This window comes from Ambystoma mexicanum, chromosome 9 (genome assembly GCF_040938575.1).
Source record: "Ambystoma mexicanum isolate Mex_15411 chromosome 9, UKY_AmexF1_1, whole genome shotgun sequence".
Classification (NCBI taxonomy): Eukaryota; Metazoa; Chordata; class Amphibia; order Caudata; family Ambystomatidae; genus Ambystoma; species Ambystoma mexicanum.
In genome coordinates, this window is record NC_090931.1 from 727,109,133 (window position 1) to 727,127,266 (window position 18,134).

An 18,134-nucleotide genomic window follows, 5' to 3' on the forward strand; every position below is an offset into this window, starting at 1 on the left:
CAACTTACTTCCAAGGCAAGCACGTTGCCCCTGAGCTAACTTCCAGAGACAAAGAAGAAACTGCACGAGTTAGGGCCACCTGTAAAATGTTGCGATCCAAAGGTAACAATCACGGGTTAAAATGGATTAACTACATGCCAGAATATGCGTTGAATATGTTCAATGGCAGGACGGTGGGTGATAGCCCTGGGAGGGAGCACTTGGTCTGGAGGCAGCAGTACTGCCACTTTGGATTATTTTTTCTCTAATGCTGCGATGATCACTCTGGCCGATAGTTTGGTGGTACATGCTAATAGATATTGTGATCACTCGATCCTGAAGCTTGGCGTGGCATTGGATAAACCTGAAACTGTTTCCATTATCATTGGAAATGTAGATGTGAATAGTGGAGGAATCGGAGTAAATTGGACAGTGGCCAATCTAGCCAAAAGGAGTGAGGGTGTTAGCATTGCAGGAAATGTGATGGTAGCGATCACTAGAGAATATGATGGTTGATGAGATCGTGAACTGGTTTACATTATTTACGAGTGGGATTGCATTACAGAGTGGGACATATACATTGAAACAAGGGAAAAATTATCAGAGTAGGTTCGACAGGGAGTTACATGATGCCAAGCACACATACTCAGTAAAAACTTACTCAGGAGCTAGCCATGATATTGCTACCATGGTAGATGCAGTAAAAAACCTAAAGAGAGAATATACATGGTGGGTCAAAAGATGGAGGTATTCAGAGAAAAATGCATAATGGCAGTCCATGGTAGCGGTATTAACTAATGGTGATGCAGATAGAATTTGGAAGTATATAAACGCTTTCAAGGGCAAAAGGCTGAACAGATAACCAACCCTAACAATGGGAAACGATGGTGTAACTATATAAAGTCAACATAGTAGGTAAGTGAGACCATGTGGCAGCAGCAGACCATCAAGGGGATTGTTTTGCCCTTTGACCAAGAATCTATTATGGCAGTTATTAATGGATTGAAGACATCAAGGGCCCCAGGACCCAACGGTCAAGCGAGCAAGGTTTTAAAAAAGGAGTCTCAGTCATGATCTATTATACTGGACACATTGCTTAGGAAAATCTGTAAAGAAGGAATAATACCAGGGTCTTTGATGCAAGCAGCATTGGTTCCGGTTTTCAAAAAGTACTACTGATTAGAGCCCAGAAACTATTGTTTACTTTCCAGGTTCGACCTATCACGAAAATTGTTTGCGGGTGTGACACTGCAGGAATTGAAAGTGTGGATGAGAGTAAAAAGATATTGAGCATGCATACGATGGGATTTAGATTGGGGGCTGCTGCTAAACATAACATATATGCCCTTAACATACTCATAGGTGTAGCTTGTAAGAAGTAGAATCCGCAACTCTATGCAGCATTTATTGACTGCAAGGCCACGTTTGATTCCATTGAAAGCGGTCTACTGTGGCATAAATTAGCTAATTGGGGCTGTAGATTGATAAATGACATTACAAAACCCCTATATGGAGTAGTGCATGACATTTCATTACTTTCAATGGAGGCAAATGGCAATGTGCTGACCATGTGTAGAATGTTCTATACTATAGTGAATTTGTCATCTGTCTAGTTTGCATTGAACAAGCTAACCCAGATAAATCAACTAACTAGTCCCTATTAAATAACATTCCCTAGTAATTAATTAATGTACCCTTTAACATTGCATTGCAAATGTCTCAGATGGCAGATTCTGTTTTGTTCTTCAGTGAAAATGTTAAATGTGCTTGAAAAATGAATGGGCTGTCTTTTCCATTCAGAACGGCATTGTGTGCTGAAGGAAATAAAATGGATACAAGCAGGATCAGAAGCTGGGTGGAGAGAGAAAAAATACCAGAATTCTAGAAGGGAGATGGGGTGACAGGAGACATCAGAAAAAAAGGCAGGGTAAGTAAAGATTGACAGGAATATGGAATAAATATAGCTAAAAGACAGGGTGGAGTTTGGTCGTCATTTTGCAGAGAGACAAGATCAAGTCTGCAGCTGGGATGTGCATGCGGGCATAGCCAGGCTGTACACGAGAGAGAAAGATACCAGGCAGTAATCCGAAAGAGGTTGGGTGAGGTCGTCAACTTCTAACTGGGCTGCCAAAAGCTGCGACATTCACAACATTCAGTTTGCAGATAAGACGATCCAGAGAGGGTCTCCTTCAGCACAGAAATCCTACACATTAGGAGTACGTATGGTAACTTTGAGGCGCGTGCAAAGGAGAGCATGTGTGTTTTCCGTCAGTTAGGCAGTCAGGATTAAATAGCTATTTTTAACAAAGTCTTTGCTGTTTTTCACACACATGTGTAATGAAGGGAGTGTCTGCATGTCTTGTGCTGTGTGCATTATATAATTTCTCTTAGACAAGTACACTCTGTAACTGCATCGATTTTCAAGGTCTTGGTAAGATAAATTAATGTTTTTCATTGTGAACAGAAATGACATGCATCTATTGTAACTGTTTTAACATGTGCATTGCAAAAAACTATTTCTAACATTATAACAGGTACATAAAGACTGCAAAACTGAATTAGTTGGATTATTTTAGTCTGTCTACATGACTCATTTTAAAATTGAAAATAATAAGAAAGGGTCATAGTGCGCCCCACAAGCGGTAACATATTTACCTCGTGTGGTAATATCTAGAAAGCTAGAAAACCTGTGATGCATATGTGAGTGTGTCTCGCTGTGCATGCTTGTAGTTGAGCAAACCCGTTAGAGATGGTAGGCTAGTTTCCAGCAAAACAGCTCATGTTGCTTTGTCCCGTAGAGTCCCAGTCTGCCCAGGATTCTGAACTGTGAGGAGCTGCTGCTACATTCTGCTGTGCTGGAAATACTTTTCAACCTGTCTAAACTGGCCCTTTAACTGGTTGACTCCACCTTAATTAGGTGTTGCAGGCGCGAAGCGCCGCACGGAGTCCCGTAGAGTCCCAGTCTGCCCAGTCCGCCTCAGGACGGTATACGGTGTATGGGCGGTGCATGAATAAAGATGGTCATCAGTGGCAAAACGGGGGTGCCTGGTCCACAGACAAGGCTGAAAACCCTATTTGAGCGCCGCCAGTCGAAATTAACAAATGATTTTGCCATAACTACAGCTACAAAGTCCGCCGTTGAGGTAAGCGATGCAAGTGCAGAAACGGATGTAACATATGTTAAGAAAATGATCATACCTTTTTTACAGGCGCTAGCATCTGCCCAAGTAACCACAAATGAAGAGGAAAGCGCCAATATACAAACTATGTGCGTGCAACTACCTTCTATCGACCTGCGTAGTTTGCCCGAAGCAACTCCTTGTCCCACTGGCCAGGCGACTACGCAACCAGCCCGCCCACTACAAACAATTTTACCCTCCGCCGAAGCCAGCGACTTCATCGGCGACAGAAGAGATCTCACGTCCGAACTGCAGAACAGAATAATCATTGACCCCACACAATTCTTGTCACCATTTGATGTCACGGATGTGGAACTATTGGAGCTACAAGTGACAGCGAGCTCCTTTGAACGGAGAGAAGTATCATTTGAGCCGCAGCTGCCCCAGTTGCCGTGCGATCAGACGCAATGCATTATGGTCTCTGAGGTGCTGTCATGATCTCTGCTTCCAAAAGATCAGGACTTGCCCGACTCCCTTGGAAGCAGACCCATAACCCCGGTTCCGAGTGCCAGCCAGTCCCAATTGGGACCTTTTGGACCCTGTCCTGGCGCCAGTGGCACCAGGCTCATAAAGATGCCCAGTCCCAGCGCTGGAAGCGCCGGGCTCATAATGCTTGGGTGGACTTACCTGCAGCAGACCATGCTGCTTACTTACCTGCCAGTTGAACCCCGGATCCTCTTCTGTTTGGGACTACTTTTCCTGTTGGGTGGGGCAGGAGCCACTCCCTAGGTTCAGAACACTGGAACTCTTCTGGAAAGCAGGAACTCTTTTCTTAGGCGTGGCTGTGGAAGGAGACACCTAAGCACTACAGGAGGCTATTTAAACCACACCCGATGGATGAATCTTGCTTTGTGTTATTCTGCATTCTCTGCAGCAGAACGCTCATCGTGTCTTCTGCTTCTGATCCTGGGCCTAAGGAAACAAAGGCTTACCATCCTGGAATCCAGTCTTCAGCAGCACCTGTAAAGACAAAGAAAGAACAGGTTAGCACTACGGTCTTCAGTGGCAGCGCATCTCTTACCTGGTCCATCGGCTGTCACCAACGCCTCGCGCTGCATTCCGGCATCTGAAAGACAAAGGCTTACCTACTCTTCGCATGTTCCGGAGGTCTTCGCACTGCATTCCGGCATCTGAAAGACAAAAGCTTACCAGCTCTTCGCACGCTCCGGAGGCCTTCAGCGCTGCATCCCGCATCTGAAAGACAAAAGAAGGTGCGTTTAAAGACATTGGGCAACTTTATTACTCACGTGCCATTACTCCTTCCCACGCCGAATCCAGTGGGTATTCCAGCACCCTTCAGCTTCTCTAAAGCTCCAAAAATGTACCTGCAAGATAAAAGGGACAGTTAGTGCGCATCGTGAAGCAGGCTACAAGCGCTTACCTACGTGCTCCCAGGCGCTTCTATTCCTCACGCGGGTTCGATCCTCAACTCTCATCAGCCCGCCATCCGCCATCGCCGGAACTCTGCAAAACAAGAGATATCATTACAAAAGACTTTTAAGACATTTGAAGCGCTCAGAACTTACCGTTCGTGCAGTTAACGACGGACAGCAGTCCTCTGAGGTCAAGAGGCCTGCACCCTTATCCAGTGAAGGAACTGGTTACGGCACCCTGCCCCGAGGCAGATGGAGAGCTCGGCGTTCACTTACCTAAGGTGAGGGCGTTAACCTTTGGGGTTCTACAGGAGAAGAGAAAGGGAAGAGGAGAGAGGCACCCAATAACCCCAGTTCATTAATCCCATATTTTCTATCTGCAGACATCTTACTCATCGAGTCAGACATACAGTGCACAGAGGTCCAGCCCAAAGAGCCAACCGTGTGTTACACATCACCTTTGAAGATACGGCATTCACCCAGTCAAGACGGGCGCCTCTGCGGGAATCAGGTGAGCGTTACAGAACACAAAGCCTACCGCAAAACTCCCACCCAGGCGCTATGGAAACCTCGGATACCGACCAACTAGCCCAGTTACTTGGGGAACTAAGAGCAGAAGTGCATGCAGCCCGTCAGGAAACGAATGCTCTAAGAAGGGAACTGATTATTTCCAAGGAGCGAACAGACGATCTCGCTAGACAATTGCTAAGTCACAAGACGGACAAACTCCGTTACCCGCATCAGGGGCAAATCTTCCTTCAACATCCTCTACGAACCCAGTGCAGATCAATCTACCTGGGAATGTACCTCTGGCTCCGCCCGAACGATTTTCTGGTGACCCAAAGAGGTTTGCATATTCATTAATCAGTGCCGGTTGCACTTCTTATGCCGGCCAGCAGCCTTTCCAACTGATCAAGCTAAGGTAGCTTTCGTGCTTTCGTACCTTAGTGGCAATGCGGCAGACTGGTCGATCCCTCTAGTTAATCAAGATGATCCGGTTCTCCATGATTTTCAAGCTTTTCAGCTCAGTATGGAAAAACTGTTTGCAAGACATTCACAGGGGCAGGCCTTGGACAATGAGCTCCTTTCATTGCGACAGGGTAATCAAGACCTTTTGGCTTATATTGCGTCTTTCAACAGACTGATAGTGGAAACTCGATGGCCTGAGGACAAAAGGATTACGCTGTTTTATAGAGGTCTACGTGGAGAGCTCAAAGATGTGTTAGCCCAAGTAGTGAATCCCCCGCAAGACTGTTCGGACTATATTGACTTAGTCGTTCAAATTGACCACAGACTGCAGAACAGGAAGGCCGATCGTTCCAAGTTTGATGATCGAGTATTTTCCAAACCACCAACTCCTACCAAAGGAGTAGACTCCGGGGAACCCATGCAAATAGGGGGCCTGAAAGGACCACTAACACAAAAGGAGCGGGAAAGGAGAAAACAGCTGCAATTATGCCTCTATTGCGGAAACTCGGGGCACTTTCTTCGAGACTGTCCGGTGAAACCAGCCAAGAAGGCAGTAGGAGCTGCAGTTACCAGGGTCACAAACTCTGAGCAGGGAAACGACCTCGCCCGACAAGAATAGAGGTCCTCTTGCCGAGCGTTAAAACCAGTTCCGTGACCTCGCATTTTGTGATACCTATGGTCCTCATTAGCCCTGAACATCCGGATCGATTACATGCGATTGAAGCTTACGTCGACAGCGGTGCCATTGGCAATTATGTGGATCATGAAATGGTTTTGAGGATGAATCTGACTCTTTGTCCAAAGGCTGTAAAGGACGTCATTACTACGGTGGATGGTACGGAGATAGCCTCCGGACCAGTAACGCATACCACCCAAGAAGTGACGCTAGTAAGTCAAGATGGACACCATGAGAAGATCGTGTTCGATGTGATCAAGGCCCCTCAGTTCCAGATTATTCTAGGAATTCCTTGGTTAGAGAAGCACAATCCTCACATCGATTGGCGAGCAAGAAAGGTTCAGTTTCCAGAATGTGTCTCTACTTGTCACCCTCGACCTGGTGTTGCACTGGCCGCAATTTCCTCGGAGGCTCCCCAGTTACCTCCTGAATACCTAGAATTCCAAGATGTTTTCCGGAAGGATCAGGCTAACTCTCTACCTCCTCATAGGTCTTATGACTGCCAGATAGACCTGATACCTGGATATAGTCCTCCTTGTAGTAGAATTTATGCCCTCACCGAGCCTGAGAATCTTCACCTCCGACAATACCTGGATCAATACCTAGCGAATGGGTTTATTCGTCCTTCCAAGTCCCCTGCTTCCTCAGCTTTGTTCTTCGTTCCAAAAAAAGAAGGGGACCTTAGAACTTGTATAGATTATCGCGCCCTGAACCAGATCACCGTTAAGAATAGATATCCGTTACCTTTGATCCCTGAACTCCTGGACCAAGTCAGAAAAGCATGCATATATACAAAGCTGGGCGATGAATGGAAGACGGCCTTCCGCACCAAGTATGGGCTATTTGAATATCAGGTCATGCCCTTCGGACTTTGCAATGCCCCGGCCGCCTTTCAATATTTTATGAACGATGTCCTCAGAGAGCTCATAGATGTGTGTGTTGTTGTTTACATTGACGACATCCTCGTTTATTCTTCATCGGAAACTGAACATCGGAAACACGTGAAAATGGTCCTCGAGAGATTGCGTCAACACAAACTTTTCGCTAAGTTGGAAAAATGTGTTTTCAACGTGACTGAAGTTGAATTCTTGGGATTCATATTATCACCTAGCGGAGTGCGTATGGATTCAAAGAAGGTCGATGCAATTCTCAAATGGCCATCGCCATCCTCCGTAAAAGGTCTTCAAAGCATGTTAGGCTTCGCTAACTTTTACCGCAGGTTTATCCCCGAATTCTCTCGAATAGTCCAGCCCATCACCGCCTTGTTAAAGAAAAACAAACGTTTTGAATGGTCTACCGAGGCGGAACAAGCTTTCCAGAATTTGAAGACTAGATTCATCTCTGCACCGATCTTAAAACATCCTCGCCCAGAACTCCCCTACATCGTTGAAACTGATGCTTCGAGCCTTGCCATGGGGGCAGTTCTATCACAAAAGGACCCAGTAACCAATCAGTTGCATCCCGTGGCATTTTGGTCCCGCAAATTCTCGCCTCCTGAAATCAATTACACTATTACTGATAAGGAACTTCTAGCTATCAAGTCCGCCTTTAAGGCTTGGCGGCATTATCTTTTGGGGGCCCGACACACCGTTACTGTGATTACAGATCACCGAAACCTGCAATATTTGAAAACCGCAAAAGCTCAATCCTCTAGGCAACTCCGTTGGGCACTATTCTTTGCCGAGTTTGACTTCATAATTACCTATCGACCTGGTACAAAAAACGGTAAAGCTGATGCCCTTTCTCGGATGGGAGTGGAAGAACATTTGATCAATCCTAAACCTGTACCTATCATTCCCGAACAAAGAATTCTAGGTGTAATCGCCACACAATCCATAGAGGAAGTTAAGGATAAAGCCAGGCTACTGGTAACTCCAGCAGACATACAGAATTGGCATCTGCAGGGAAAGGACTTTACGGTGAAGGACAACCTATTATATTTCCAAGAACGGTTATACCTGCCCAGCACAGATTTACAGAAAAAGGTAATCTCTTGTTATCACGATTCTTTAATGGAAGGACATCCCGGTATGACCAAGACCCCGGAAAAGATCAAGCGCTACTTCTGGTGGCCGTCTTGGAAAAAAGATATCAGATACTTTATAATGTCCTGTGGAGTATGCGCCCAAAACAAGAGTCAAAAGGAAAAACCAGCCGGCCTCTTATGCCCTATTGACATCCCGCCTCGCCCTTGGCATACGCTTTCTATGGACTTCATCACCGATCTACCTCCATGCTCCGGATACAATACGATCCTAGTAATCGTGGACCTATTCTCCAAGATGGCGCATTTCATTCCACTCAAAGGCTTACCAACAGCAGCAACTCTGGCCCGAGAATTTCTCGAAAACATCGTCCGACTGCACGGTTTTCCTTCAGTTCTAATTTCGGATCGAGGTAGTCAATTTATTTCTCATTTTTGGCGAAGTTGCTGTCGGTCGGCTCAAATTGATGTGAGACTTTCGACCAGCCACCACCCTCAAACCGACGGACAAACCGAGAGGACCAATCAAACTCTGGAACAGTATTTGCGCTGCATGCTACAACAAACTGAAAAAACTTGGAAAGATATCCTTTGTATAGCCGAATATGCCTACAATAACTCTGTCCACTCGGGAACTGGGAAGAACCCGTTTTTTCTTTTATACGGTAGTCACCCTCGAACCTCGGAGTTGGATCCACTCCAAGATCTTGGAACACCAGCAGTAGACCACCTGCATTCTACAATCACCCAAGCCTTTAAGGAAGCCGTTTCTCACCTTCAAAGGGCTAAAGAACAATACAAGAAAGGAGCAGACCAACATCGGAAGGAAGCCCCCCAATATCAAGTAGGAGATCAAGTCTGGTTATCCACCAAATATCTACCTCTAAAAGGACCACGCACATTCAACGCAAGATACCTTGGTCCCTATTCCATCACTACCATAGTAAATCCAGTAGCGGTCAAGTTGGACTTGCCCCCTCACATGAAGATACATCCGGTCTTCCACGTCTCTCTATTAAAACCCGTGCAACCTCAAACCCGACTAACTACATCTCCAAAACCTATTCTAGTTGATGGAGAACTCGAGTTTGAAGTCAAAAGCATCCTGGATTCCAAGATCTCCAAATCTAAACTATTTTACCTGATTGACTGGAAAGGCTACGGTCCCCAAGAAAGATCCTGGGAACCTGCAGAATATGTCCACGCGCCTCGTCTAATCAAAAGATTTCATCGAACATTTCCTAACAAGCCCAAACCCCCGGAGAAGCCCGGTTTGGGAGGGGCCTTGAGGGGGGGTGCTGTCATGATCTCTGCTTCCAAAAGATCAGGACTTGCCCGACTCCCTTGGAAGCAGACCCATAACCCCGGTTCCGAGTGCCAGCCAGTCCCAATTGGGACCTTTTGGACCCTGTCCTGGCGCCAGTGGCACCAGGCTCATAAAGATGCCCAGTCCCAGCGCTGGAAGCGCCGGGCTCATAATGCTTGGGTGGACTTACCTGCAGCAGACCATGCTGCTTACTTACCTGCCAGTTGAACCCCGGATCCTCTTCTGTTTGGGACTACTTTTCCTGTTGGGTGGGGCAGGAGCCACTCCCTAGGTTCAGAACACTGGAACTCTTCTGGAAAGCAGGAACTCTTTTCTTAGGCGTGGCTGTGGAAGGAGACACCTAAGCACTACAGGAGGCTATTTAAACCACACCCGATGGATGAATCTTGCTTTGTGTTATTCTGCATTCTCTGCAGCAGAACGCTCATCGTGTCTTCTGCTTCTGATCCTGGGCCTAAGGAAACAAAGGCTTACCATCCTGGAATCCAGTCTTCAGCAGCACCTGTAAAGACAAAGAAAGAACAGGTTAGCACTACGGTCTTCAGTGGCAGCGCATCTCTTACCTGGTCCATCGGCTGTCACCAACGCCTCGCGCTGCATTCCGGCATCTGAAAGACAAAGGCTTACCTACTCTTCGCATGTTCCGGAGGTCTTCGCACTGCATTCCGGCATCTGAAAGACAAAAGCTTACCAGCTCTTCGCACAATCCGGAGACCTTCGGCGCTGCATCCCGCATCTGAAAGACAAAAGAAGGTGCGTTTAAAGACATTGGGCAACTTTATTACTCACGTGCCATTACTCCTTCCCACGCCGAATCCAGTGGGTATTCCAGCACCCTTCAGCTTCTCTAAAGCTCCGAACTTGTACCTGCAAGATAAAAGGGACAGTTAGTGCGCATCGTGAAGCAGGCTACAAGCGCTTACCTACGTGCTCCCAGGCGCTTCTATTCCTCACGCGGGTTCGATCCTCAACTCTCATCAGCCCGCCATCCGCCATCGCGGGAACTCTGCAAAACAAGAGATATCATTACAAAAGACTTTTAAGACATTTGAAGCGCCCAGAACTTACCGTTCGTGCAGTTAACGACAGACAGCAGTCCTCTGAGGTCAAGAGGCCTGCACCCTTATCCAGTGAAGGAACTGGTTAAGGCACCCTGCCCCGAGGCAGATGGAGAGCTCGGCGTTCACTTACCTAAGGTGAGGGCGTTAACCTTTGGGGTTCTACAGGAGAAGAGAAAGGGAAGAGGAGAGAGGCACCCAATAACCCCAGTTCATTAATCCCATATTTTCTATCTGCAGACATCTTACTCATCGAGTCAGACATACAGTGCACAGAGGTCCAGCCCAAAGAGTCAACCGTGTGTTACACATCACCTTTGAAGATACGGCATTCACCCAGTCAAGACCGGCGCCTCTGCGGGAATCAGGTGAGCGTTACAGGTACATCGACGCCACATCCAAACCGAACCAGCTGCAGCTATGTTGAACAAGCCGGCCCTAGAGCCCGCAGCTCTGGCTTCGGTTTTGGCTTCCCCCTCAGTAGCAGAGGCAATATCTACGCCTCATACTTGCATCACAAATCAACCGCTTCTGCATTCCATTCAGACAGGATTTGTTTTTCCCGATAGGCAAATGGAACACAGCCAAAAAACTACCGCGACTGGACCTGCAAATGCAAAAGGCACATTTAACATGGACACAGTCCCCATTCAACATACATCGAAGATTTTGTTAACTGGAACTCTCAGTCTCAGCAGTCAACGCAGCTGTTGTGTTGCACCAGGAAGTGACTTGATTAAGTGGTCTGAATCTGACCCAGAAAAATTAACCCAACAGGTACTGAGTCCAACCAAAACCAAATGACGATCTGTCTAACACTGAGCCGTGACGCCGCCAAGCGTGAGGCTCGCCTATCAAAGCGGCTCTCTGAGGACTACTTGGAAATCAAAGATAGGCTGACCAACAGCTTCTTACAACCAGGCAACACACAGAGGGCGATGCTTGTCACGGACACAAATCACAGCCGAAAAAATGCAAACTCGGCAGAAGTAAGGAAAAATAAAGGGAGAACAAGCACACCTTATCAAAAATCTTCGCAAGTAAAGGAAACATTAATTGGGTCAAGTGATGCCCAAATTGACTCGGTGCTACAATCTCAAGACGTTGCCATATTGGACCAGCAACACACGAACGGTAATGTCTCCGAGATTGCAAATGAAGAGAACTCAATGCCACGTAACGAAGACCAAATACCTAAAGAGCAAGAAAAGAATAATGTCCAGAAAGCTAATCTATCAGTAGCTCCGTCAATCCAAATCAACAACAACGTGCTAGCCACGACGTCATTGGCGTTAATACCCTTTGTAAAATTGTACGAAGCACTGAATGAGTCAATTAGGGACCAAGGCACAATACTGACAAACATGGAAAATAAATTATCCAACTTGACTCACAGCTACTCGCTACTACAACAAAAAAGTGAAATAGAGGCTAATCTTTCTATGCAATGGCAACACAGAATGGGTGATTTGGCAATGAAAGAGCACACAAATTCGGCTGACCTAATGGAGGCCATTTTAGAATGCATGAAATGGTTTTGCCATTTAGATCAAAATCGACTGAATGATCAGTTGTGTAACATTAACCCACAAGATGAACAGCGGCCAAAGGAGTTTCTCAAATCAGCCAACCCAGCGATGCATGCTGAAGAGTCAGGCATCTCGACTAAATTAATACCCTCTGGAGTTTCAGTTGTTCCCCCAAAATCAGGACAAAAAGAAGTTGGAGTACCTGGGGTGGCCAAGTCAAGTGTAAAACCTGTTAAGCAGGCTTTAACGTCATGTTAATTGTTTATTCCACCACTACGGCAACTCTATCAGAAGTGAAACTACAAGAGCCAACAAAGGGCGTCCAATGCAATACCTTTGATATTTTTCAGGGGAACGCAAAGACACTGGACCTATCCATAAAAAAAAGCGACGAAAATACCAAAACGCTTGCCGGCGCAAAGAAAAGGCATTGTAAACAGCTACCAGTCAAGACCAAACAATTCATTCGTAATTTGTCTACACCTCGTAAAGTAGGACTATTTCAGCGAAGGACGGCTGACAAGCCCTCCGAACCCCAAGTCGTTAATTACATCAATGATGGGGTTTCGAAAGAAGCAGGACGAAGTGACCGGGTTCAGGAACCATTCCCAAAAAAACGCCCCAGGTTGGACAAGGTCTCCTGCCATGGAGATGCTATACAGGAGTCTCTGATTGGTGAGGAGTGGTCGATGTACTCAATTAACAGTGACGAAGAATGAGCAAATGAGGAAAACGAGGGCACTTCAGGAGTTCTCTCCTGGGCGCTGTCAAATAGATTTTTACCTTCTGACCACTCGCCCTGCGGATTTAAAGCAAAAAAAGGCAAATTGATTCACCTTCCAAACGAAGGGAAAGATCTAATTAAGGTACCAAAGAGCGTACCGTCGAGTGGGATCACTCAACCCAAGGAAGACGCAAGAAATAGAAAAGTGTTAAGTAAAACTCTAAATCCAAGACAAACCGGCTGATCAAAAGCCTCAAGAGACTGCCTTGAATCGACGTGTGCATTCAGGAGCATCAGGGAAAATTTGGATTGTGAACATCTTTCCAGATGGAAATGAGGCAAACCTGAACAGAAATAACGTGATGCGTTTACTTCATGTGATTCCTCATTTACGCACATCTGATGATATCCGTCTCATGGAATATATTTCGGAGACATGCTCTGACCAAGTTTTCCTACATATCCGCTCACAAGCGGTAGAAAAAACCCTACTATCAGCAAAAGAAAAACTGCTCTCATATGGGTTTGAGGCTTCATTCCAAAGAGATGAAAGTATGAATCAGCGGTATTTAATCAAGCCTATGACCGAAGACAGTCGTACTACCAATTAAAAGAGGAGAGATATCCTAAAAGACGTATTTAACATCCACCCAGCAGGATCTGCCAAATCAGCCCAGAATAAGCTCAGTGTTAACACAACTGGTCATCGTAGGAAGTAACTAGTCTCCAAAATGGAAAAGTGCTGTGTGGACTGGTGTCTTGGAACACACAGGGTTTTACCCATCTCTTTCAAGATTCTCCCTTCTCGCTAGACAACAACTTAGCGTTATGTCTACAAGAAACGTGGTTACGAGAAGAACCAATAAGAGACGGTTATTCCATAATACTAAACCCTGCAGGGAGAAATCGCCTTGGTCGCCCATTCTCGGGGCTGTTAATAATGTTGAACAATTCCTTTGGTTGGGAAATAAAAGAAACCTATATGCCCAACCTATTTGTTTTGGGGATCTTGTTGAAATTCAAACCAACGGTCTCAGATGTCCCAAAAATGTTACTGTTGTTAAACACATATTGGAACCCGAAGATGATATCTCCGAGCTGTTACTTGAAATCATTAACAGCAATCATAGACAACAATCTGGTGAAATGGCACTCATTGCAGATAATCATATGTGGCGATCTAAACTGTTCCTGGTTTGATGACAGCAAGTCTACGTCTTGGTTCACATAAGAACCAGCTGATCCTTATGCAGAGAGACGACACCTATGGTCTAGTGCCATGGAATCCCGGGACTGTGAAATGCTGAATGGGAAGACAAAGAGTGATAATCCACCCAAACCAACTTGGCATGGTGGGACAACGCATAAAACGCTTGACTATATATGGATCTCAAACAATGTATGGGCTGACATTGAAGATCTTGAAATGGGAAAAAGCGTTAACAGTGACCATGATCCGTTGGTTTTGCGCTGGATGTGTGACAAAATCACAACAGATAGCATCTACGGAACCGCTGTTGAGGTAAATCAAGGTGGGAACAAGCTTCGAATCAACGCGGCCCAAGTAGATAGGCTATCTCAATATCTGCGTGAAGGAAATCTGTCACCACGAAGCAAAATAAATTTCGCACCAATGCTTACGAAATTTAGTACCGCAAGGAAGTCAAGAGGTAGTCTACCTAATGATCCGAAACACTTCTTCAGCCGGACTGTGTGCAACAAAAAAAAGAGACTGCGAAAAGACATCAGACGCCTCAAGAAATTACAATGTCATAACGTTGCCCATGAAATTAAAAAGAGAAAGCTGATTTACAGGAACTGGTTGAAGTCTTTCAAGTGCTTAAGAGACCAAGAAAGAGGCGAAGAAATACTAAAATTAATCTTGAACCACAATTCAAGAGAAATTTGGAAGATCTTAAACAAAGGTACACTTAATCAAGATTTATCGCAGTCTAATGGCATCTCAAAGGCGAACTGGGAAGATAATTTCCGCAAAGTATTCGGAGCCGCCTCTACACACAGTACCGCGTTGACACCAGAAAGCAACATAACTTGGGATGTCATCGAGAGCACGGAGGACATAGCACACATAATCCAGCATCTAAAAAATTCTACAGCAGCAGGACCTGATGGCATAACGAACATCATGCTAAAAGAAAAAAAGGATCATTGGTCTAAGTTCATTGTCCATATATTTGAAATAATCGCATCATTTAAAGAAATACCAGATTCTTGGCGATCAGCGGTTGTTGTACCAGTGTTCAAGAAGGGCAGTCGGAACGACCCCTCAAACTATAGGCCGATTGCGCTTCTCGACACGATTGGAAAAATCTTCGCAACCTGCCTACAACGTAAACTAACGAGATGGGCTATTGAATCGGGCTTGATGGACTGTAGACAAACAGGCTTTACAAAAGGTGTGGGGACCGAGGTAAACCTGTTGCTACTAACTCTGCTAAAACTGGAGACGTTGAAGAAAAAATCAAAGATCTTTTTTGCATTCATCGACATGCGTCAAGCATTTCACTCCGTCAATCGAGTCAAATTGTGGAGAAAGCTATATAAGTGGAACTGCCCAGTTTCACTATTACATCCAGTGATTGCACTACATTCAAATACCACTGTATGTGTGCGGATGAACTCCCAAGGTGAGCTAACAAATAAAATACAGACTAAAAATGGAGTCAAACAAGGATGCCCCCTTGCGGTGTTACTATTTAAATTATACATCGCAGACATTCCATCAGCATTTAGAGACATCAACTGCTTCTCACCAAAGGTGAATGGGCAAAAGATTAACTATGCAATCTACGCCGACGACATTGTGTTAATGGACCTTACACAAATCGGGCTTCAGAGGCTGCTCTGTAGTTTCCAAACATATTGTGAAGCAAATGACTTAACAATAAATGAAAAAAAGACGAAGATCTTGGCAATTGGAAAGGTCTTCACTAAGAAAGATTGTGCATTCAAATGGTCCATTAGTCGAAAAAACATTGAAACTGTCTCTTCCATACGCTACCTAGGAATACTCTTTAACAGCTCAATAAGAGAGGCAGACTGGATGATGGATCTAAAAATCGCATGAACACCTATGCTCTACAAGGAGCCCGGATCCACGCTGATTATGGTAAATTCACAACACTCCTGGTGTTGACATTCTACAAACAGAAGGTGGTTCCTGCAATCTGCTTCGGTGCAGAAACTGGTTGGAATCTGAGCGCTAAGTGCTGGGAAACACTAGAAAGCAAGTTCTGGAGACGTGTACTTAGACTCCCTGCCTATGTCTCAGTAAAATCAATTAGACATGAGCTTGGCCTCGACTCCCTATATACAACAATGCTATGGAGATCAATCAGTATGGTAAGGAAAATAGATTTAACCGATCCAGCACCAGCCTATAAGATTTTGTCTGCTCCAATGCAACGACCCCCTCATGAAGGGCTGCTGAGCTGTTGGATCAACCAAATAAAGCAAATTGTTGATGCTGCCGACATCAAGTGGGAAACAGTGATGGCCACTCCACAAATAGCCAAACTAAAACTACGGCAATGGAACTGGATACAGAACTCAGAAAACCGAGCTGGCTTGAAGACCACGTTGGATTTAGGACTAGCAGAGAACAGCTTAGATCATTTGCCTAAATTTCTAAAGCAATTTCCCTCCAGATTCCACCGAAATAAATTCCTGCGTCTACGGCTAAATATATATCATACAAAAGATGTGCTGTGGGTTAGACACGATGAAAAAACAAGTGACAATACTTGTTGATTTTGTCAAGTGTCAGTAGAATCCTTAAAACGTTTAATAATGGAATGTGAGGAGTTGGTAAAAGCTTGTTCACTGTTTTTAGGAAAGTATGCTCCTGTAAATGATAATGTTGATGATTGGTGGTATAGGATGTTGTCTAGCATCAATATTCAGTTAACATGTGCAGTGATTAAGTTCTTGGAAAAGATTATACCAAATGAAGTAATGAAACCATCATCAGAATAGGAAAACATTATTTTGCCGCTGCTGCATCATAATTATCTTTTTTTTTTTTCCTTTTTTCTGAGCTCTGTGTTTCGTGTTGTGTGTTTTGTAATAAAAGTTTGAATAAACTGCAAATTACAAATAAAAAAAAAAAAAAAGATGTTGCTTTGTTCAAGTGTGAGGTCCATTAGTTACTCTCACAGTCAACCCTAGACAGAGTATAAATATTAAGGAGCAGAGAATTGTTTCATCGTATAGGGCATTACCATAAATAAGCTCACCACTATACCACAATCCTAAAATACCACAAATAGCCCTCAGACAAAACCCCTAACAGGGTATATCAGATGAGTTTCTAAACATAATTGTTCAGCTGCATGAAGGGGCCAGTGTTTGTGTAAGATTGTGTACCAGGGATGTGTGCACTGCAAATATCCTGACTACTAAAAGACATAAACAGGGCTGCGAGTTGGCAACCCCTGCTATTCAATATTTACTTGGCTGACCTGCCGGGGAGATTAACAACTTCAAGCAATACACCCTGAGAATCGGCTTTATGATGTTGTATGGTTATCATACACCGATGACATTGCTTTATTAGCTCCCACTTATATTGACCAGCAACGCACAATGAACGAATTTGGAACATACGCTAAAGACAAAGTCCTTACATTGAACTCGGAAAATACCAAGTACATGTTTTTCGGTTGGGAAACACATCCTAAACGGACATTGCCCGATAAGCCAAGTAGATCAATATTGCTACCTGGGTGTTTATTTTAATGCCTCAGGAGCACAGGAAGAGTTCATAGTACATAAGAAGAGAAAGTATTGATATTGGTAAACATGACATGAAAGATAACACAGGATACAGTATGAAGGGTATTGTGATGATATAGAAACAATGATACTGGCCCACGGTACTGTACAGTCTAGAGTCTACTGTACTAAAAGATGAACATCTGTGTTGGTTAAATGTACTAGATGGTAGGTACTGGAAACACTTACTGAGACTCCCAACTTGCATACCTGTTGCTGCTGCGAGATTGGAATTAGGGCTGATGTCATTAGCTGGGCAAGTTAGATATAAGCAGGGGACATTATACTTGAAAATGATGAGAGCATCCATGCATGCTACTTGCATATCTGGGAACGGTGATGAGCAAACCACATTGACGTTCACAAGGGATGACCAATTTACAATTAGGAAATTGTTTAAGAGTATAGGCTGGGGCCTGACTGGTCAGATGATTTGTCTGCAGTGAAAGAAAGTGTATTATAAAAGCTAAGAGCACACGACTGGTGCTCGAATTATGAGCACCTAGCATCGCTGAAGTCTTATTCTGAGTTTGTAGGGTTAA

General features: G+C 44.8%; 1 protein-coding gene across 7 annotated transcripts in view; it reads left to right on the plus strand.

Annotated features, from left to right (window-relative positions):
- GULP1 (GULP PTB domain containing engulfment adaptor 1) overlaps positions 1-18,134 on the plus strand; it is a 2,063,281-nt gene that overhangs the window by 1,004,095 nt on the left and 1,041,052 nt on the right. Inside the window, exon 4 of one of the 7 annotated variants that reach the window (XM_069615618.1) lies at positions 1,780-1,906. The exons of the other annotated variants lie outside the window; for them this stretch is intronic. The gene's annotated coding sequence lies outside the window, so the exon portion shown is untranslated. The remainder of the gene's footprint in view (positions 1-1,779; positions 1,907-18,134) is intronic. 7 annotated transcript variants of the gene reach the window in all.